General features: G+C 42.2%; 1 protein-coding gene across 3 annotated transcripts in view; it reads left to right on the forward strand.

The window, feature by feature from the left end:
* The window catches only part of ROR1 (receptor tyrosine kinase like orphan receptor 1), a 410,977-nt gene that overhangs the window by 151,859 nt on the left and 236,494 nt on the right, over positions 1-22,624 (forward strand). Inside the window, exons 1-2 of one of the 3 annotated variants that reach the window (XM_050756527.1) lie at positions 889-3,656; positions 4,729-4,892. The exons of 1 other annotated variant lie outside the window; for it this stretch is intronic. The gene's annotated coding sequence lies outside the window, so the exon portion shown is untranslated. Of the gene's footprint in view, positions 1-888; positions 4,893-22,624 lie in introns of those variants that run through there. One more of the 3 variants, XM_050756588.1, reaches the window with a different exon arrangement.

Below are 22,624 nucleotides of genomic sequence, written 5' to 3' on the forward strand. Positions count from 1 at the left end.
TATCACATGGATTAAGCAGTGTTAGTGACCATCCGGCTAAGAAATTAGCAGTGGCTCTCAGTGGAAAAGAGCTACTTGATTCTAATGATAATAATAATGAAAACAACTGCCAGCTTCCTCTGCTGTTGGTAGGGCCTCCTGGGTTGGTCCTGTCACATCCCATCATGTCACGGGGCATGTGAGATCACGGGGCCGAAATAACCCTGGGCGACTAATGTAAAACAGATTGCATGTGACACCTGCCCTTGGGCTTCCCAGCGTGGCGCTTCAGCCCCTCTTGGCTCAAAGAGCATTTAATATACCCGCAGAGTGCTGGGTTCCCCCGAGAAACCTCCTGCAGACAGTGTAACTCTGGAACAGGATCCCAGGCTGTGTGGAATCTTGAAACGTTGAATGACATTAGAGACACAAGGTCCTGTTGGTTTGGGCTGGTTACTCAATGTCTCTGAGTCTCAGTTTTTCACCTGGAAGTGGGAATAAGGATAGTACTCCGTTCTTTGAGTTGTGAGGATTAATTGAGCCAGGTGCCAGATCCACAGTAGGTACTCAGGCAAAGAGGATCATTGTAGCTTACTTTCTTCTGGATTACATCATCCTTAATTTTTCTCTTTCCCTCTCTATCCCGGCCCGCGGGATAGTCAGTGTAGGCCCTGGAGGAGGGGGTGGGAATTTGGGGAACAAGAGACACGAGAAATGGAGACAAGACAGTGCTCTGATCAAGTCTCGTTTAATGGTGGTAATGCAATGCCTTATATACATTTGGAGGGGAAGGGGTTGGGCTAAGGCGGAAATGACCTCATTGCGGAAGGTGTGGCCAGATAGGCTTCGGTTTCTCCGGTTGGACGTCATGTTGCGCCTGCGCTATCAGGTAGTCTTTTCACGGGCGCGGGGAAAAATGAATGAAGAAGAAGCAGGAAGAGCGCCATCTTTTAATGGCGGTATTAATACAGGGAAGAAGGTAAATCTAGGGAGAAGGTGTGGAGTGGAAATGAATATAGCTCAGGCGTTTAATCTTTAATTATTATTCGCTATGGCCGGGGCGTGCAGCTCCGGACACCTCTCCTCTCAGAAGTCATCATGAATTCTGACACTTCTAAATTATGCCTTAAGCCTATCTATATTAGGCTATTACTACCTTAGTCTAAATCAGCTTCACCTCTAGCCTAGATTACTATACTAGCTTCTTACCTGGTCTTCTGCTTGTACTCCTGCTTGACAGAGCATCTAGAGTGATCTTATTAAAATACAAACCAGATCATTCATTCACTTTTGTAAAACTCTTCAGTGGTTTCCAATTGCACTTTAAATCAATCTGTACCCCTTACCCTGCAAGCTGCCACCTGCTGTGGTCCCTGCCCACTTCCCCACCTCCACTGAATGCCCCTTGCTCCCCAGCTCACTGTGCCTCAGTCATGATGACCTTTTTCTTCCTTGGATGCACCAAAACCAGTGGCCTGAGGACCTTTGTACGTGCTGTTTGTCCCCTTCGCCTGGCATGCTGTTCTCCAAGATCTTTGCATAGCTGGGAAGTTTGTAGCTCTAAACACGTGGTTCTTTCATTTTCATAAGACTATAAAGTTAGCAACCTCTGGTATCTGGTTAACAGTTCACTTTGTGCAGGTTATTCCAGGTGTAGACAGCACGGGTTTAGGTTGTCATTTAGAGAACCACCTGACGCCTCCGTAGAAACTCACCACATTCTCTCCCCCAGTGACTTTCTAACACATTACAGTGTTTTAATTTTCTTCATGTACTCAGTAGTACTTGAAGTTTTCTCATGTACTTGTTAACAGTTTTTCTGCACCCACTAGAAGGTATACTCTGGCCAGGGTTACAGCACTAGTTCCAAGCAGTGTCTGCCGTATAAGAGGCACTCAGCAAATATTGATTGATTGAATGAATACATGTTTTGTATTATATATTAAAAATAAGTAGAAATGAGTTTTTAAAAATAAGAGGGAAGTCTTTCAATGTCTGTGTTCAAGCTGAGGTTTGAGATCCAGTGGCTGTGGACAGGCCTGATGGGAAGGGGTGGGTGGAGGAATCACTCATCTTCAGAGCACTGAGGTATGGTGAGAGACCATCTCATACAGCCTACCGCCTCCTGATACTTTGATTCACTTGTTCGGTTATTTGACAAGAGCTCGCTGTGTGCTGCTCTGTGTGCTGAACTCTGAGCTCATAGCAACTAACCATGAGAGACCTGGCTCTGCCTTTACCGAGCTTATAGTTTGACAGTGAAGACTGGCACTGAGGGCAAAAATTTTCCACTGAAACAAGTATTTAACAAGAGAGCAGCACAGGAGGGCCTGGGAGCATTTTGTAGAAGGCCCTGTTCTGGAGGATCGGGGAGGCATCTCTAGAGGAGTGACATCTAATCTGAATCTGGAGAACGCCTGACTCTGTCCACATTTTCTCATCAGCACTTGAGGAGGGTGGAGGGTTTTGCGGACTGGACCAGCAAAGGGGATACTTTTTTTTTTTTTGGAATTCCTCCACCCAAATGGCACCTTTTTCTTTAAAAAAAAAAAAAAATAGAGTAGCCTATCTGGACTAGCAGCAATCCTGGGGGGATGTTGATATCCTCATTGTAGACGAGGAAGCTGTGGCTCATTCACACCACTAGTAATTGGTGGGTTAGGCTCATGTCTCCATGACTGAAAGCTCCATCGCTTTTCAGACAACTAGAGGTGCACCCACTCCATTGCAATCATGAGGAATTTAAGTTTCAGGACATTCCATCTTGCTTTTGTTTCCTCAACTACTAGACCTGTTGTGGATTTTTAGGAGTTAAAAAGTTGGCTGATGCTCTTTTCAATCCTAACAAAACGTCTCACTCTCTATAGTCCTTTGACATCCCCTGGCAAGTGAGAAACCAAGATGTAAGGGGGTCCCTTTTTTTTTTTTTTTCTGCCAGCCAGCCTAATGATTTGGCATGCTGGCAAGTGCGTGGTTTTGAACCATGAGGCTGCTCTGAGTACCTGCATCCTTGTCCTCATGCAAGTCACCAAAACCGTTTGTCAAATGGCCAATACCATCTTATGCAGGGAGTCGGGGAAATGCTCATGAAATTGATCTTGAAGCACTTGGCAATTGCAGGCTCCATAAGCATCCCGGGTAGGAGTAATTAACTTATTTTGGAGGATGGATTTACTTAGGAAAGCTCCAACTGCAATGAGGGTGGGCCCTTTTCCTGTTGCTCCTGGCATGTGCTCTTCTCCAAGTAACATTTGCAGCAGTCTGGGTGGTTTGTCTGCTTAGAGCCATCCAGAAAAGTTGGTGGGAAAAGCCAAGAGGCCATTGGCACTCAGAGACTGGGGTTGGCACCAGTCACAGTGAGAAGCATTACTTTTATTAGCAACTTAGTCATTTTACAGCAGGCGTGGCAGAAGTGCCTCCCATGCAGACGCAAGACGCTAATGTGGTTATTAGGGTAAGAGGAGCAGATATGCCCAGTATCCCACAAAAGTCCCAAATTATAAGCATAGCACACCTTTCACTAATGTGGTAAGTCTTAGCTTATAGGCTTGCATCCTGAAAAACCTGCTCTCAGTCTCTCCTAGGTCATGTGCTGTGATGTTTGAATCCTAATTCTGCCATTACCAGCTGTGGGACTTTGTCATCACAAGACTGACTTCCCTATTCTCATCTGTAAAGTAAGGATGTTAATGGCATCTACCTACTAGAATTGTTTCAAGGCATAAATGGGTTAATACAAGTAAAGCTCTTAGAACAGTGTCTGGCACTTAGTGCTCAGTGAGTCCTTGGGATAACCCTCCGAGAAGCCAAGATCTGGGCTGTGCTGCCGACTGCTCTTTACCTCATCCTAACAATGAAAGGACACAGTGTGCCCTCCATCAGACCCTGTTACAAGCTGAAGCTCATAAAAGTCAGAGGGAGAGGTTTGGAAATTTAACCCAGCTGGGGCATCCCAGATGAAAAGGATTAGTATTTAAAGAGCCGTTACAGTTTATACTAGCAAACACACAAATAGGCAGATTGACACTTCCTGCCTCAGGGATATGGGGCTTCTACCCTTTCCAGACTCACAACCCGCTTTGCTGTGTGTTTTCTCTTTCTTCCCTTTTCTTGTTTAATATGATGTTTGCTTCCTTTGCCCATCAGTAAGCACTGCATATTGGACATCTATCCTGTAGAGGACTGGGATTGCTGGTGTGATAAGGGAAAGTCATGATTCCTGACCTTGGGGAATTTTGCAATGTTACAAGCAAACTGGGAAATATACACTTATGTGTGAGCACGTTTACCCTGGCCAAATTCCATTTATTCTTTCAATCCCATCTCAAATATCACCTCCCCTAGGAAGCTTTCCCAGAGTTCTCCTAGCACAGTTTCAGTTCTCTCTCTCTCTCTCTCTCTCTCTCTCTCTGTGTTGCTTTCATAAAACTTTGCCTTTTACCTTATTGAAGATGTGATAATCTGCTTGTCTGACTTACGTGTTAGATTAGGAGCCCCTTGAGGGCAGAGACCATGGAAAAGCAGCCTAGGGGGATGGTATAGTGTTCTTATTTATCTCCATAGCCTCTAGTCCTTGGGGATACAGTGTATGCTTATTGGTCAAAATGGTAAATACATGTAAATGGTAAATAATAAAATAATAGCTAACACTGAGTACCTCTTGAAAAGCAGTTCTTATTCCTTCTCTGCTATAATGGTAACCAACATTTACTAAAGGCTTTCTTTTGTTCAGTGTGCTTTTTCCTTCAGTAGGTCATGTGATCATCCTGCCTTAGGAGGAAGTATAGTTAACAGATTATAAATGGAGAGACAAGAGGCACATGGAAATTTTGGATAATTCCTGCTAGTATTCGGATCCAGCAATCTGGCCCAGAACCTAGTCTCTAAACAACTACATGGATCTGTCTCTCACTGTGAGTCTGTAGACAGTTTTAGGACTTAAAAATTATTATTATACTTTAAGTTCTGGGGTACATGTGCAGAACTTGCAGGTTTGTTACATAGGTGTACACATGCTGTGGTTGTTTGCTGCACCCATGAACCCATCATCTACATTAGGTATTTCTCCTAATGCCATCCCTGCTCTAGCCCCCCACCCCCTGACAGGCCCCGGTGTGTGATGTTCCCCTCCCTGTGTTCATGTGTTCTCATTGTGTAATGGGGTCTCCTCTCTCTTACTTTAAAGGCAGGGATTCTGGCTTATTGGACTCTGCTGTGAACTGACCAAAGTCTTTATCTGTTGAACAGTGGTCAGGTTCTTTCTAGTGGGTTTGGGAACCACATTTCCTCCCCAACAACCCAAGTTACAGTGAAAGCAAGTCATAGGCTAAATTCTTCACAAGTATAAGCATTTATTAGCCAGCAAGCATAAAAATCATCGTAAATCTCTTTTCTTTAGGCTCCAAATAATTCCTTCTTTCTATCTTTGAGGCCCATGCACCATTCTTGCATAAAAAATTCAGGATAAGACAAGCATAATATTCTGATATCAGGGTTGGCCAGTCTTCCAGCTGCATCAGGTGATAGACTTACTGAGTGGGACACACAGAACCTTACAGAATTTTGGACCTAGGTAGGACTCCTCTTGTTCGTGCTAGAGTGGAGATGCCCATGCGACGTTGTAAGCCCATCACACTTCCTGACCATCACTCACTTTATGAATGAAAAATTATTTCTAATGCCCCATATTAATCGATGCTCATTAATGACACCTCAAATGCAGATTTAGATAGCAATATATGAAGTGCTTATGGTTTCCTCCTTTATATTTGTACCAACTTCTTTTCACATGTGTGAATTCCTAATTAGGGTACTAGAAATGTGAATAACCATGCCAGGGATATAGGTCCCTATTTAGGCTACACAAACGTTAACTGTCCAACCCTCAGAGGTAGATTAAATTTAACTTAGAAACACACATGTTCATCTCACTATCAGTACTCAGGAGCTTTAAAGTAAATCACAGAAGGCTGGGCATAGTGGCTCAGCTTATGCCTGTAATCCCAATACCTTGGGAGGCCAAGACAGGTGGATCAGTTGAGGTCAGGCGTTTGAGACCAGCCTGGTCAACGTAGCAAAACCCCATCTCTACTAAAAAGACAAAAAAATTAGCTGGGCATGGTGGTGGGTGCCTGTAATCCCAGCTACTCTGGAGGCTGAGGCACGAGAATCGCTTGAACCTGGGAGGTGGAGGTTGCAATGAGCCGAGATGGCACTACCACACTCCAACCTGGGTGACAGAGTGAGACTCTGTCTCAAAACATAAAGTAAAATAAAGTAAATTACAGACAATATAACAGAGGTGCTCAGAGGTTGTGTGGAACAGTGGAAAGAGGCATAGCTCTGAGGTCAGACAGAAATCAGACAGAATGGGTTCAAATCCCAGCGTCTCTGTGGCAGTGGGCCAGTGACCGCATCTCAGAACCTCGAGTACAGTAGTCTTCCTTTCTCCAAGGTTTTGCTTTCCAAGGTTTCAGTTACCCTCAGTCAACCATGGTCCGAAAATATTAAATGAAAGATTCCAGAAATAAACAACTTCTAGGTTTAAATTACGTGCTGTTCCAAGTCGTATGGTGAAATCTTACACCTTCCTGCTCAGTTCTGCCTGGAACCTGCATCCTCCCTTTGTCCTGTGTATCTAAGCTGTCTACAATTCCTAGGGCCTGTTAGTCACTTCATAGCCATCTGGGTTATCAGATAGATCCTCACAGTGTATACTTGTCTTGGTGTCACAGTGCTTGTGTTTGAGTAACTCTTATTTTATTTAATAATGGCCTCAAAGTGCAAGAGTAGTGATGCTGGCATATTACTATGTTCTGTTTTATTATTATTATTGTTAATCTCTTACTGTTCCTAATTTATAAATTATACTTTATCACAGGTATGTGTGTATAGGGAAAAATAGTATATATAGGGTTCTGTACTATCCACGATTTCAGGCATCCACTGGGGTCTAGGAACGTACCCCTCCTTTGGATGAAGGGAAACTGCTATACTCATATTATCTACTCATAATAATGCCTACCTTACGTGCTTGCAGTGAGGATTAAATTAGGTAATATTTACAAAGCACCTAGCTCAGGGGCTGGCTCTGAGCTATCCAATATATAAAGCCAATATTATTAACCTCAGTTCCTGGCCTGTAGCAAGATCAGTAGACCCGGGGAGAATGAGCAAAGGGGAGGCTACCTGGCATGGGAGGAAGAGGTGGAAAAGGTGGAGGGTTGGTAGATAGGATTCTTGGCTGGCCTCTGGGGGCCCCAACTGAGTGGGAATGGAGAGGAAGTGGGTTGATGGAGTCCCATTATGTGCAGAAAGAGGGGACCTCTGCTTGGGTGGAAAATGAGGTTTAAAAAAGGCAGCACTCAGGTCTTGGCAAGAATAGCCCAGCCTCCCTTCCTTCAACCCATCTTCTGAACTGGAAAAAGGCTGTTGGGTGCTGTATGAGAGGTGAGGCCTACCGATGAGAGTCATCGTCATGTAAATTCTCTACCATCCTGGCTTGGTCGATAGCATTTCTACTGCCCCCAAAGCCAAGGAAGAATGATGCCCCTGATGGTTCTTCCCATTTAGAAGAAACTGCAGTTTACACACATTACCTTGTCTGGTTCTCAGATGTCCTCAAGTGATGTTATCATGATCTATCATTATTTTCCGTGCTTTATAGAAGGGAAAACAGTCCCAGAGGAGGTAGGTGACTCCTTTAGCCAGTAAGTAGCAGAGGCAGGATTTGAACCTGCATCCAGCCGATCCTGTTGCTCTTGCTGTAGAGGAGAGGCAGCGTATGGGTGTTCTCCCAGCTTGCTCGGTATTCATTCCATTGGTTTTTACCTGGAGCTCGAAGGCTGGAACTGGGTGGTGGAATGGCAGGTGTAGGGCCAGAGCTGGTAGAGTGAGTGGTGACAGTTCTGAGCCTTCTTTGCCCACCTGTCTGACAGCCCTTTATCTCTGTAATAATTGCCGAGAGACCTGAAAGATGCCTCTTCCCTTCCCAGTTGCAAGGTCTGAGATTGAGCCCAGGGATCTTGCCAGCCTTAATTGACTTGTGTTGAAAATTATAAGAACTGACCCTCTTTTTAATTTTCCCTAAATTAAACACTGTGGAAGGATCAAATGATGGAAAATGACCAAGAGTCCTGAGAAAGGATTATCCATCTGGCATCTGATGGAACTTAAGAGGCAGGGCAGCATAGTGGTGGTACCTGCTGCATCTTATAGCTGTGGGGCCTTGGCCAAGCTTCTGGACCTTTCACAGTGCATTTCGTTTTCTTATATGTAAAACAGGGCTAATAATACTGGCCTCAAATGGTTGTGACAGTCACTGAGATTCTCCATGTTACTTGCATGGTACTAGGCAGGAGCTTAATCAGTGTCCCTTTACATCCCCAGAAGTGGGCTTAAATAGCCCAGTAGGAGTATCAAACCGTCACTCAAATGTCTGGCATGTAATAGGTGCTCAATAAGTATTTGCTGAATGAATAAGCGTGGTTGCTCTGCTCTCTTTCATAAGTTTTCCAACTCCATCACAGAAGAGTTAAGAGACCATTAGGATCTTGGCTTTTCATGGGCAGAGATACTAACATTTATTAAACACCAACTGCTTTATATGTTTCATTTAATTACAAGAATTCTGAAAAACTTTACTATGCCTGTATTTTAAATGAAGAAATTAGGGCATTGAGAGGTTCAGTGAGAAAAGCAAGGTCACCCAGCTAATTGGTGGAGTTGGGATCTGTAGGCAGAGCTGTGACTATAAAGCCTGTGTTCCCACCAGCAAATGCCATGCAGTGTTGAACATACACATCCCAGGTGAGACATGCCCTCTGCCTGGACTGAACATGCAAGAGCCAGAGCAAGTTCCACACCTTTGTGTCTGGATGTGGGGTCAGTACAGCTTCTGCACAATGAGCCACGGTGAATGAGAAAGTACAGAGAAGCAGGGTGAGGGCTGATGGGAGCCCCAAGGCTCGGGAGCTGGACTGTGTCTCAGCCTCAGCCTCCAGCTAGCTGCTGCTTTGCAGGTGCAGGATTCAGTTTGGGTTCTGGGTGGTGGTGAGGAGCTATATGAAGGAAAGCAATAAAGCAGTGATAAACATCCCTCATGGTAAATCCCCTATGGTGAACCTAAGGGATTCGATGATAAGAATGAGGTCAAGATCCTGTGGGTGAACTCCACTGGTATGGACTTGGGTGGCCGGCATGGAGCAAGAGGCCTTGAGCTTCCCAATGAGGGCCTGACTCTGAGCTAGACTCCCCTGGTTTGGAACTGAGTCATACCACTCACCCTCTGTGTGACTTTGGACAGAGACTTACACTCATTAAGGCTTACTTACACTCATTAAGTTTGCTCATCTGTTAGGTGGGCATGATGCTGGTGACACCAGCCTCATGGACTTGCTGTGTGGATCAAAATGGTGTCAGGCCTATACAATCTTCAGCATAGCACCTGGCTGCTGTAGTAAGTGTATGACAAATGTTAGGTGCTATCATTGACAAAAAGGCCACATTTTACCCTCAACTTCACTTATTTCCTAAATGGATCCTATGGGATGGTTCTGACAGATAAAAGTGTTTACCAAATTCTTACCTCCTAACTTAGACTTGCAAGGACTGCTAGGCAGAATCTAATTTAATACTTATTTAAATGTAACAGAAAGAAAACACTTGGGTTGGCTTTGGCAGGGTTTCCCTTTTTTAAAAAAAGTATATTTTACAATTTTGGCTTTTGAGATATCAGGGTCCTGAGGGACAGACAGCCTATGTCTAATGTTGGCCTGAAAAGATCCTGTAAGAGACAGGTCTATGGGGTCAAATTGGCCTTTCAGACTGAGCCTGCCATAGATTTTCTGAGGATTTAGACGATGTGAAGGGGAGTTAACCCATCCCACACTGTAAATTATTTTTTCAAAGGAAGGATGAGGGAGCCAAGAAACAATTTATCATGCTTCTTTTACATTTTGACTCGGCAAGAATTTAGCAATCTGCCATCCATCTCCAGCTTTGTTTGATTTGGGAGAATTTTTTTTTTTTTTTTTTGGTAGAAGGGAGAATGATTATAAACCAAATGTTGAAAAGTAGCCTGTTGGTTTTTCGGTGCAGTGTAAAATATGGTTCAGTAATTCATTGCCCAGCCTCCCTCCCCTACCATCACCACCACCAAAGAAACAAAAACTAATGTCCATGTTCCTGGACAGCAAGAGTTAATTTTCAGCCTTTGGTTAGGAAAACAGAATGGAGGGAACTTCATGAACTTTATGCTTATAACTTAGTTCTGCAAGCCCAGGAGATCATTGGTCAGCATCAGATGAGCTAAGATGCAGTTCTGCAGCTGCTGAAGACCAGGTCCTGTTGACAAATACATTTGTCTTCAAAATTTAGCACAAACAGTTGAACAGTTGAAAATGCTATACTCTCAAAATACAACGAGGAATAGAAGTGTTCCTGAAGGGGGCATAGAACTTAATAATATTGATGAGGATGATGATGATTAGAACTTTATAATATTGATGAGGATGAGGATGGTGATTAGAACTTACTTACATTGATAATGATGATAATGATTACAATTTTGTACTATTGGTGATGATGATGGAAGAGGAGTAGGAGTAATTGCCATGTATGCAGCATTTATGCCAGTAACTTTCTGTACCTTATTTAATCATCATAACAGCAAATACCTGTTTGAAGTAGATTTTTAAAGCCTCATTTAATAAATATGGTAGGGAAAGGTCTCTGATATTAAGCATTTTGCCCAAGTCTACGGAGAAGTGAGTAGATAAGCATGAATTCAGATGCAGATCTGCACTTTCAAAGACTGTGCTCGAAACCCTGATGCTACAGTACTGTCCAGTGAATAAAGCAATATGGAAGGAAATCACTAGAATATAGTGTCATGTACGTTAAAACAATGATGTCCAAGGGCTCACCTTTGACTGCAGTGCTGGGCAGGGTCTCCTAGAGGAGGTTCCACTTAACGTTGGGCCTGGGGGGCGAGTGAGCAGGAGTTTCCACTAGTGAGGAAGGGGAGTGAAGGATTTGCCAGCAGAGGGCACAGCCTGTGCCAAGGTACAGCTAATGGGAAGTCAGAGACAGGGTGAAGTGGTCAGGTTAATTGTAGAGGGTGGCACAGATCAGGCCTAGGTGTGCTGAACTAAGTAAAATCAAATTTCTCTAATGGAAACTCCCAAAAGTGGTTAAAACACAACCTCCCTCTAATCATTTACCACATGGTTTTTAAATTCTGTGGTTAGTTTACCAAGAAGGCCTCTTAGGATTATATATAATGTCCACATACTTGATTACTGAGAAAGGAAACCAAGACTATATTTAATCACAAACTGTACAGTGTCAGAAAAAGTCCTGCTACCCTGTCTTGTCACTATCCTGAGTGGCAGTAATTTATAGCTTGAAACAGCAGCTGGAGCAGGAAGGAGCCTTTAAAGCAGTCACATTTGTTGGTTAACTTTGGTTAACCCAGAGGTCAAAAGCAGTTTCTGTCTAGCACATTAGATAACTTTTGAAATGTTTGACATATTGCAGGTAGCATTACCGGAACATCCACACTTGTGATAAAAGGAGTTATTTATGAGGTAGCTGTGGTTTCCAATGTAAAGGAGAAAAAAAGTCCTGTAAATTATGAAAGCTTTGGTAACAATCCCAAGTTGGATGCTGCTGGCCTTTCTGAGAGGGTGAAAGGGAGATTAGACAGGAATAAAATGGGAAAGTCCATTTAAGTACACACTGGCATCCCAGTGGCATTACCTGCTGATTGAAAGACCATTATGGAGAAAGGATTAATGCTTTCAGCCTTCCCATTAGTTGTCTTTTATGTCATGAGTTGCTATGAAGAACTGTACTACTGGTGCTTTCCAGCTGACCTGGTATTGTCCAGAAATAAGTGAAAAAGATCTATTGGTTCCAAACACATTATTGCAGAGCACTTGTAATCTATTCATTTTCTGCCTTGGTTTATCAAAGCTAGGAAAGGGATGCTCTGAAGTGAAAAGGTAGAGACCTCAGATTCAGCTGCTTTCTGAGGTCTCTCCTCTTCTGCTACAGAACAGTCATTGTGGTATTTAATAATAAAATGCATGCTTTGGGGGGAATAATGACTTTTCTAAAACACCCTTACCTGAAATGCTTGAAGGTTTTGCTGGAATGCTAACTTTCCAGCATTTAAAGAATATATGACTAAGTTAAGAATTATGTTTTAATGCATGAAAGTTGAAGTTAATTGGAGAGAAAGAAATGTATTTTATTTTATTTTATTTTTTGAGACGGAGTCTTGCTCTGTCACCCAGGCTGGAGTGCAGTGGCGCGATCTCGGCTCACTATAAGCTTCGCCTCCCGGGTTCACGCCATTCTCCTGCCTCAGCCTCCCAAGTAGCTGGGATGACAGGCGCCCACCACAACGGCCGGCTAATTTTCTTGTATTTTTAATAGAGACGGGGTTTCACCGTGTTAGCCAGGATGGTCTCGATCTCCTGACCTCATGATCCGCCCACCTCGGCCTTCCAAAGTGCTGGGATTACCATTAGATACTTTTCTTCTTCCTTCTTTCCTTCCTTGTCTACATTCAAGTCACACACCACATGATGTAGTGATCTGGGAACTGGCCTTGGAATAACACATCCTGCCGATGCCATTTTTAGCTAGAGATCTGGGGCAGGTGATGTTACCCTTCTGAGCACTTTTCTTAGCTCCTTGTAAGGTTGCTATCAGGAACAAATGAAGTTCTGTGTATAAGAGTCCTCTGAACATTTGCAAAGTACTGAGCAGATGTACCGTGGTGAATATAAATTCCCTGAGGGCAGGGGCCGTCTCTGATTTAGGCCTCTTCATATTGCCATTACCAAACACAGGGCCGTTTGTTGACTCAATGAGGCAATCAGCCAGTAGACAACTTTATCTCATCAATATCCCAGTTTTATTATGTGTCCAGTGTGTTTCCTGTCTGGAGCTTTGATAGTTTTTAGAGCTAGAAGCCAGTGATATGGTTTCTCAATTAGGAGATGTCTGATAATTGGCCAAGGAAATGGGCCAAGATGTTATTAATTTTCTGCTTCCTTCACTTGACTATATGCTCCTCCAGGCCAGGGGTCATGTCTCATTCATCTTTCTATCTCTTAGTGACTGAGCTTAGCACAATGTTTTGCACTTCTCAGTGAGCAGGCAGTGCTTCTGGATGGAATGTTCAGTGGCCCTGGGCCGTCCTTTTACTGCCATCCCAGACCCATTACCACTCCCTGTTCTGAAATGAGATCTGAACTTCAGCAGGTTTGTGGACTTGCTCTTCCTCCATTCTAGGAATACCCTACTAGGTACCTACACTGCGAGAAGGACCCTTCTACATTCTGCAGTGAGTTCATTGCATAATGTCTGTTGCCCACTTTAGAGCGCAGACATCCTTCTAACTTCTGCAGATGTCATTGAAGTTTTTTTTTTTTTTGTAATTATATGGCTGAATCATTTACACATGTGTGGTGACCACATCTCATCTTCTAGTGCAAGCTGCTCTGGATAGCCATCTTGGGCGTGGCTGGCTCAGAGAAGTGAGTGGTCCTAACATTGAATAGAGAAAGGAAGGAGCCACACTGGCAGTACAGTTGTAAATCAGAGCCTGAAGGTGCTTTTGGGAAATGAGGGTTATCTGAACCTAGAGGCAAGAAATATGTCACAGAAGGAAGTTAATAATTTCATTCGTGTGTTTTTAGTGTCCATGTGACATGGATTGCAAAGGAGGAGCCTACTGAGTCTGTAACTGTTGATTAGTTACTTGTTCCAGTGTTTATATAGTTCCTGTTGCTGTAGAGCCCATGTAGACAGGCATTTAGACTTGATCACACATTCAGAAGGTTCACAGTTGGTCTACTACAGTGCTCTTCTGCCTAAATACCACCAGATTCTCCCTAGCCCTCCTTCCAAATCCTGGCTCCCTCTTCTGTTTCTAGTCTCAGCTGAGATTTTACATCCTCAGAGAAGCCTTCCTTGATACCCCCAGAGAATATATAGTTGGCCCCCCATATCCATGGGTTCTGGATCCACGTATTCAACCAACATCAAATGGAAAATATCAGAAAAAAAATGTGTCTGTGCTTTACATGAGCAGAATTTTTTCTTCTTGTTATTCCCTAGACAATACAGTATAGCATCTATTTACACAGCACTTACATTTTATTAGGTATTATGAGTAATCTAGAGATGATTTAAAGTATACAGGAGGATATGCATAGGTTATATTGCATATACTAAGCCATTTTATATCAGGGTCTTGAGCATCCATAGATTTTGGTATCTGAGGGGATCCTGGAACTAATCTCTCAAGATACTGAAGGATGACTGTATCTGGCTTGGTGTACCAGAGCTCCCTGCACCTCCCCTTAGTGGCTTTCCCCACACTGAGCACCATTTATGGTCATTACCTTTTTACTCAAGGCTCCTTGAGGCCTGAGTGTACCCACTTACTCCCCACTGTATTCCCAGTGCCTTGCAGAGGGAGTTGCTTCATAAAGACTGACTGGATTGCTGTTCAATGAAATCTCCATGAAGCTCATAATATTAATCACATCTTTCACTAAGGTAGGTTTCAAATTTTTGTTTGTCCTTGTAATTATTTTGTTTTAATTTAAAAAAATTGGAATTTAGCCTGGGTGCAGTGGCTCATGCCCGTAAACCTAGCACTTTGGGAGGCCAAGGCAGGAGGATCGCTTCAGCCCTGGAGGTCGACACCACCCTGAACAACATAGGGAGACCCTGTCTCTACAACAAAACAAAATAAAACAAAGTCAGGTGGGGTGGCACATGCCTGTAGCCCCAGCTGCTCGGGAGGCTGAGGTGAGAGGATTGCTGGGGCCCAGGAGGTGGAGGCTGACGTGAGCAGTGATCGTGCCACCGAACTGCAGCTTGGGTGACTGAGGGAGACCCTGTCTCAATAAATAAATAAATAAACATAAAAATTGGAATTTTACTAAGGAGCAAATTTCTGCTTTAAATTCATTTCATATAATACCCTGGGTCATTGTCTGAAGGAAGAAGGGTCAGGTTGATTTCCAGAATGCCCAAATCACTCTTTAAATTTTTGAACCAATTGAGAAGCAGTTGTCTTTGCCAGATTCTTTTATTGCGGCTGGCAGTGGTTTCCAACCTTTGCTGCACATTAGAATCATGTAGGCATCTTTTAAAAATCCCCATGCCCAGGTGAGCTTTAAACCAGTGAAATCAGATATATGGGGACGAGAGCATATTTTGAGGATCCTAGGTGATCCTAATGTGCAGCAAAGTTAAGGAATACAGGAGTATGGATTATTTTTTCAAGAGGGTGGTATGCCAGGTATACAGCCCCTAAGTAGTAAAAACTTTGCTTATTTTCCTGAAATCTAGAGGAACAAAAGTTAAATACTTTTGGAGAACACATTCTACATTCTATTTTAATGAAAAAATTTCCAGGCATGTCAGAAACAATGTTATTCACAAAAAAACAATGAAGTTAAAAGGAATACAAATGCAAGGAAAGTATCTACCTAATGGGCTTCTACAGTATAGTTCAAAGTATGTGCTTTGGATTTGCATTCTGATTTTACAGTTCACCAGCTGTGTTACCTTGAATAGGGAACATTATACCTCTCTGAAACATGCAAAAATAGGGATGAAACCACCTATCATGGAGGGGTATTATAAAGATTAGAAAGGATGTCCTTGGAGGATCTTATTCTTAATGTTGGCTCCATTTCTCCTTCTGTTTCCTGCATGTTTTGAGTTAATGCATTCAGCTTTCTTTCCTAAACCTGTCACCACAGACAAGTCCGCTACAAGGATCTCTGAAGTTTAGAGAGATTGACTTCGCCAAGTACTTTCTCAGTTCCCAAGGATGATTCATGCAGTGGGTTTCTACACTCATTTTCTTGTAAAGGAAGAAACATGAGTGGGAAGGGAGGAAGTTAGGAGTTGGACCTGAGTATCCTGCATACAGGAGTGTCTGAAATTGCACTGTTGTGATCTGTCCATCTTTTAGGAAGAGTTGGATGATGATTTTCTGGCTCTGTAGTGACTCATGACAGGGAAGGCAGGTTTTTATTCATTCAGTCATTTGATCAACAACTACATGCCAGACCAAGAAGTATCAGGTTATACCATTTTTCACTCTAAAGAACCAGGGGTCCTTAAGTAAAAAGGCTAATTCCACGGTTTGGGCAGGGAAGGTATAAATTAAACCTGGAGCACTTTGTTGTACCAGAAAGTATGCAAACATGATCAGTGATGTCAAGAAGACAGAGAGAAACCAGCTTAAAGATCTTCTGCTGGCCATATCTGGGACAATTTGAGTAATGGAATCAATAAGGACAGCAATGGATTATAAGCCATTGAATAAAATATGAAGCCACAAGTCTATTCTGTGACAGGTAGGTAAGTATGTAGATAGATAGATAGATAGATAGATAGATAGATAGATAGATAGATAGATAATGTGGAGGAAAGGAAAGGGCTCTTCCTTACAGTGTAATGCCAACTGACATATGTGACATGTGATATATGTGGAGGAAGTAGTGAATTTGTAAAGTCATCATTTTGCAACCCTAGAATTGTTGGGCAAAAATCATCAATGGATGTTAAATCGAGAGAGAGAGAGGTTGATAAGGAACAGGATATTTGCATGGGTTAAAGTATCTCCCCACATATTGCTTATTGGCTAAGACTGGGCAAATGGTAACTATCCAGTGGAGAAAATGGACAACATCTCAGCCAGATGATCAGGTTAATAACACGAATCAGAAGCAGATGGACATCATGAGGCATCCAAGTGTCCAGATGCAGGTTCGTGATGCACTGGGAAGGGCACAGCATCATTTGTGTAGTATTCTGACCAACATCGCATAACCTGAATTTAATCAGGAGGAAATATCAAGCAAACTGAGTGAAGAACATTCCTCATAATAACTGTCCTGTATTTGTCATAGGCCAGTGTCATGAAAAGCAAAGGCTGAGGAACTGTTCCAAGTTAAAGGAGACTAAAGAGACATGGTCACTAAATGCAATAGGTCACCCTGGACTGGGTTTTGTGCTGGAGGGTAGACAAAAAAATGCTCTGAAGTACATTATTGAAACAATTGAAAAAACTGGGATATGGCCTCTGGATTAGATATATATAAATATTATACACATATATTTAAAAATACCTACTGAAATATTAAGGGGCAAAGGGATATGGTATATGCAACTTATTCTTTAGTAGTTCAGAAAAAATAAATATACACACAGAATGATATAGCTGTGCTGAAATGTTGAAATTGACAAGTCTGGGTAGATAAAGGGTATATAGGAGCTGTCTGGATTACTCTGGAGTTGTCTGGATTGTTCTCTAAATTTGAAATAATTTCAAAGTAAAAGGTTTTTTAAGTATTGGAGTATAGTAAATAAGTGGAACCCAGCTGTCTGCCACCACTTAGCTGTCTTACTTTGGACAAGTCACTGAGCCTTGATAATCCTCAGTTTCCTTGTCTTTCAAGTGGGGACAACATAATACCAGTTCTTTTTGCATTACAGGGCTGTGTGCACGACAGGCTTTCTAACTGCAAAGATGTATATACATAGTTGTGACATTTTCATCTAAACCCTTCCATACCTCCAGGGCTTTGTATTGATCATAAGGCTTTGTTTCCTTCTATATATTAGACACATGTTTATAAACCATGAGGAAATGATACTACTACTACCGGTACCATTAATAATAACATCCTGGCTAGCCTTAAAAAATCATAATCATATCTAACACTTACATAGTACTCCAGCTTGAATAATACTTATGAGCTTCTGGGTGCCAGACACTGTTCTAAGTACTTTACATGCATTATCTCATTTAACCCTTACAAAATTATCTCCATTTTACAGAGGAGGAAACTGTGGCAGGAAGAGGAGGCAGAGTGAAGTTTCAAATTCAGGCATTCTACTCTCAGTTTATACTCTCAACCAGAGCCCTCCAGTGAAACCTTTATCTCCTGTTCCCAGCACCCTGCCTGGCATGGTCTGGTGCAGACCTGATAAATGTCTATAGAATGAATGGTGGGAAAGAGTGTTTAGAAAGTGTAAGGGCTCTGCAACTAGAAGGACCTGACCTAGAATCTTCACTCTTTCTTCAGTCTCTACATTCAGCTTTTCTGAGCCTTGGTTCCCATGTTTGATAAGAACAATCTTGGCAGAGAAGAGGTATTCAACAAATGGTCATGATTCTTCTTCTCCTTCTCCTTTATCTTTTTGTCCTTATCTTTCCTTCTGAACATTTCCTTGTATATAATGTTAATACTAGTTTTAACCAGGTGTTTCTCCTCTCTTGTGTCTATTATGATTTTTATGTACCATTTTTTTTTCATACTTGTGATGACTTATTTTACTTAAGTGCCTCCATTTAGATTTTCTTGAGGACAAGAGCCACGCCATTTTCATCTTTGTGTCCTTATTGCTCTATATGATGCATGGCCTTAGGAGCAGAGCCATTGCTAGCCCATCTCTCACTTTGGTGAAATTTAGAGAAAGGCAATTCCTTTTAGAAAAAGCTTTGCAGGGAGGAGAACTGGTCAGCAGATACCTGTATGTCAAGAAAAGGCACCCTGTCCTTGGAGGGTCACATTTCTCTGTTAGGAGGCACAGCTTGGCAAGTGAAGCTATATTCTACCTCCTACTCTTCCCCACCGCTGGGCATTTTGTGTAATCTACAAAATAAACAATTAAGTGGGCTTGGCATGGTGGCTCATGCCTGCAATTCCAGCACATTGGGAAGCTGAGGCCAGAAGATCATATGAGTCCAGGAGTTCGAGAGCAGCTTGGGCAATACAGTGAGACTCTATCTCTACAAAAAATAATAAAATTAACCAGGCATGGTGGAGCGTGACAATTGTCCCAGCTACTCAGGAGGCTGAAGTGGGAGGATCACTTGAGCCCAGGAGATAGAGACTGCAGCAAGCTGGGATTACACCACTGCACTCCAGCCTGAGCAACAGAGCAAGATCCTGTCTTTAAAAAAAAAAAAAAAAAAAGATTAAGTGCAGCAGCCATGCCTATGAGCTACTCAGGACATGTTGAATGAATGAATAGGTACACAGTTGACACCTCCTTCCTGGATTCTTTTATCTGTTCAGACTTCAGACTCCCATTGTGCCACAACTCACTCAGCCAGAGAGATGATACCGAGGCTGCTTGTTGAACTGTGGGAATGGTTGCTCCTCTGTAGTAATCTTTGAGCGAAGCCCAAGAGAGGGCTAAACCTCAGCCCAGGCACTGACACCCAAACTCAAATTACCCTTCCCAGGTTAGAGCAATTGGTCTCAGCTTGGATACAGGTCAGGACAAGCCTTGACAGCCTTGGTCTTTAAGAAGTCCGTAGAGGCATCCGGCTCCACTGGTCCCTCACCAGTGTGGTCTCCAAGTCCTTCCTGGAGAGCCACTCTCCCCAGGCCCAGGAAGGGAAAAAAGCTAATTTGGTAACTGCTGGCATTACCAGAGCAGATACCCAGTGAGAGCTCTGTCTCTGCAGGCTGGAGGTGGAGCCACGTGGTTTACTGCTCCCACCCCCAAGCTGGCTGCTCACATTTGCAGAAAGAACCTTGACTTTGTCGTTTGATTATAGGTAGAGGCATTCCTGCTTTTCACTTGTGATTTATTATTGTTCTTTTTCCATTAAAATAATTTTCTTCTAAGATAGCAAAGTACTAAGTATTTATTATAGAAAAGTTATGATAATGCAAACAAAAAGAAAAGAAAGAAACCAGTAATGCAGCTCAGACATAATCACTGTAAACACCAGAGTTTATTCTTTCAGTCTCTCTTTTCCCCCCATGCACACAGGCACACACACATATACACACATACACAACATAGCATCACCTTCATTTACTCATTGCATTTTGGAAACTTCATTCATTGCTTGGAAATTTAGAGATGATATTGATTTGTGAAAGCAGTTGAATGATCAAGGAATATAAAGTATTATTAACATGTTGGAAATGGAGGTGAGATTATACCTTAAATTCCACAGATATATACTTCTAGTCTCTCATGCCTGAAATAAACTTGCTGGAATGTGAGCCTTTTATGCCAAGCATTTAATACACAAAGAACCTACTTCCCAGGAGATTGGCTGAACCAAGCACGTTGTATTCCATCTTTATGATGAAATACAGATTTTCCATTAAAAGAAAAATCTCTTCCTTTCAGAAGGTTGAAAAAGATGATACTTACAAAAAAGGGAAGAAGAAAAAAAAAGAATCCCAGCTGGTTAAATTTAGGGCGCTGAAAGAGATCCAATTGGCAGATAATCCCTGGCCATGGGCCCACAACATTTTCATTTGATTGTGCATTGGATACATTTTCATTCATTTTAAGCCCTTGCCTTTCAGTATTTTGTCCCTTGGAGACAGGCAATCTAGTATCAATAGCTCTCTTAGCCTACGTCAAATGGTTTGATTTACTTAAGTGGTCTATTTTGTTATTCCAGTAAGGAGGAACTTGTATTTGTTGATGCATTTCTGAGAATGCTTGTGCAAAGAAAGGCTGAGATTCTAACCATTTTTCTTCTGTCCTCTCAGTGGTTGCCTTGTTTTAAATGGAAAGACGTTGGATAAAATGGTGAGCGTGGTTCATGGGATGAGGGTGCTCTGGATACAGAGTCAGGAGACCTGGCTTCTCACCCAGTTCTGATGCTGACATCATGGATACAGCCTTGGCCAAATCTCCTAATTGCCGTGGGCCTTAATTTCCTTGTCTGAAAAGTTGGGATAATCATCTCTTCTCTGCTTTTCCCACAGGGGTGTTATAAGGATAAAATGACCTAACTCAGTGTCTCTCAACCTCTCTTACATATAAAAATTACCTGGGGAGGTGTTAAAAAAAATACCTTTTGTTAGGCCCCACCCAGACCAATTAGAATCCTGGGCTTTGATAATTTTTTTTCTATCCCAGGAGATTATATTGTGGAAGAAGGGTTGAAAATCATCGAACATCAAGGAGATAATACACTGGAAGGCCTGAGAATGTAAATTATGAGAAAAGATTAAAACGACCCACATGAGTATGGTCCTCTGTAGTTTTCGAATGATGTCACTTGAAGACTTCTTAAGGGTCTATAAGGCAGTGGACTTCAAACTTTTTTGACTGTTAAACTAAAAAAAAAAACATATCTCATTATACACATGCAATAACATGTAAATACACTCAGTCCCATGTAAATACAGCTTTCACGGAACAAGACTTTCTGTGTGTGATTCACTCTAATATTTTTTCTTATTTTCTATTTCATTGCAGTTTAAACTAGTCCATTTCATTTCTTTCATTGTATGCAGGTGCAGAGCCATGGAATTGATTTAATGATCTGTTGTACAGTCCCCTGACCTATAGTCTGAAAAACACTGATGAAGAGATGGCCTATTTCTGGGGAGCAGGCTCACCCATTGTTTAATGTTGATTCCTTCTAGTTCCAGAATCAGTCTACTGTTGCCTGGGTCGACTTTCCCACTCTCCCTCCCTTTTATACCTTTACTTGCTACATCAAACATACCCAGCAGGGTTGTCCTGGTTCTACACTTATTCGGCCCTTAATAGGGTGACTTACAGCCTTGCCTTCTCTTCCACATTCTAATCGCTGAAGTGATAGACCTTAAACATTATACTTTATTCCTCACATGAGATTTGTGAAACAAATTCAAGACATGTTGTCAATTGAATTACATATAGTTTACTAAATAGATTCTTAGCAAAAATACAAGAAGGTGCAGTTCATAGGTTGCGCTAGCTGCAACATGATGCTAGTGATAATTTTGGTCCCTGCACTTTGGAGAACTGGGGAGCCCCCAGGCCAGATCGTAGAGGAATCATCTCCCTCTTGTTCTGCCCAGATCTTTTCTTCCATGCTTCCTCGTCCTCCTAGGCAATTGTGCTATTAGAAGTAAGTTTGTTTCAGCTATAGAGAATTCCCAGCTTCTCTCTTGCACTCATTAAAGTTTGGCTGTCATAGCTCAGACACATCCTCTGTGACATTTCTTTATCCCTGGCTTGGTACTGCTTCTGTTGGCTGGTGTGTGGCTCTGGGCAGGTGCTTGAGGCTCATCGTTCTCTCTCAGGACACACACTGTAATATTCAACCTAATCAAATAGCTATTGGTTCCTTCTCTCTGCTTTACTGCCAAGGAGACTAGAAGGTTTAGGTATAAATTTGGGCAGGAAGAGAACATCTTCCAGGTATAACTATCTCTGAAAACTTCCCCCAGCTTTTTTCCCGAATGTCTGTTTAATCAGTTTTACGTCTGCTTAATTTATGCTATATTGCCTCTAACTTTGTTTGACAGCGGCACGGAATCAAATATATTCAAGTTAAAAAAATGTTTCTGTGGTGTACAACATGATGTTTTGATATATAGGGACAGTGTGGAATGGCTAAATCAATTTTCAGCATATACTAATTGAGCATATACCTCAACTTTTCTTTTTGTCATGTACTTTTTAAGGCAATCTTTGAAGAACGATATTATAATTTCCACTATATAAAGGAAGTAACAGAGGCTCAGAGAGGTGAGACGATTTATATGACTATTAAACATCAGAGGTAGGATTTGAATTCAGGTCTTTAGATTCTAAATCATGGCCTCTTTCTTCTACATCCAGG

Source organism: Macaca thibetana, chromosome 1 (genome assembly GCF_024542745.1).
Source record: "Macaca thibetana thibetana isolate TM-01 chromosome 1, ASM2454274v1, whole genome shotgun sequence".
In the NCBI taxonomy this organism is placed as follows: domain Eukaryota; kingdom Metazoa; phylum Chordata; class Mammalia; order Primates; family Cercopithecidae; genus Macaca; species Macaca thibetana.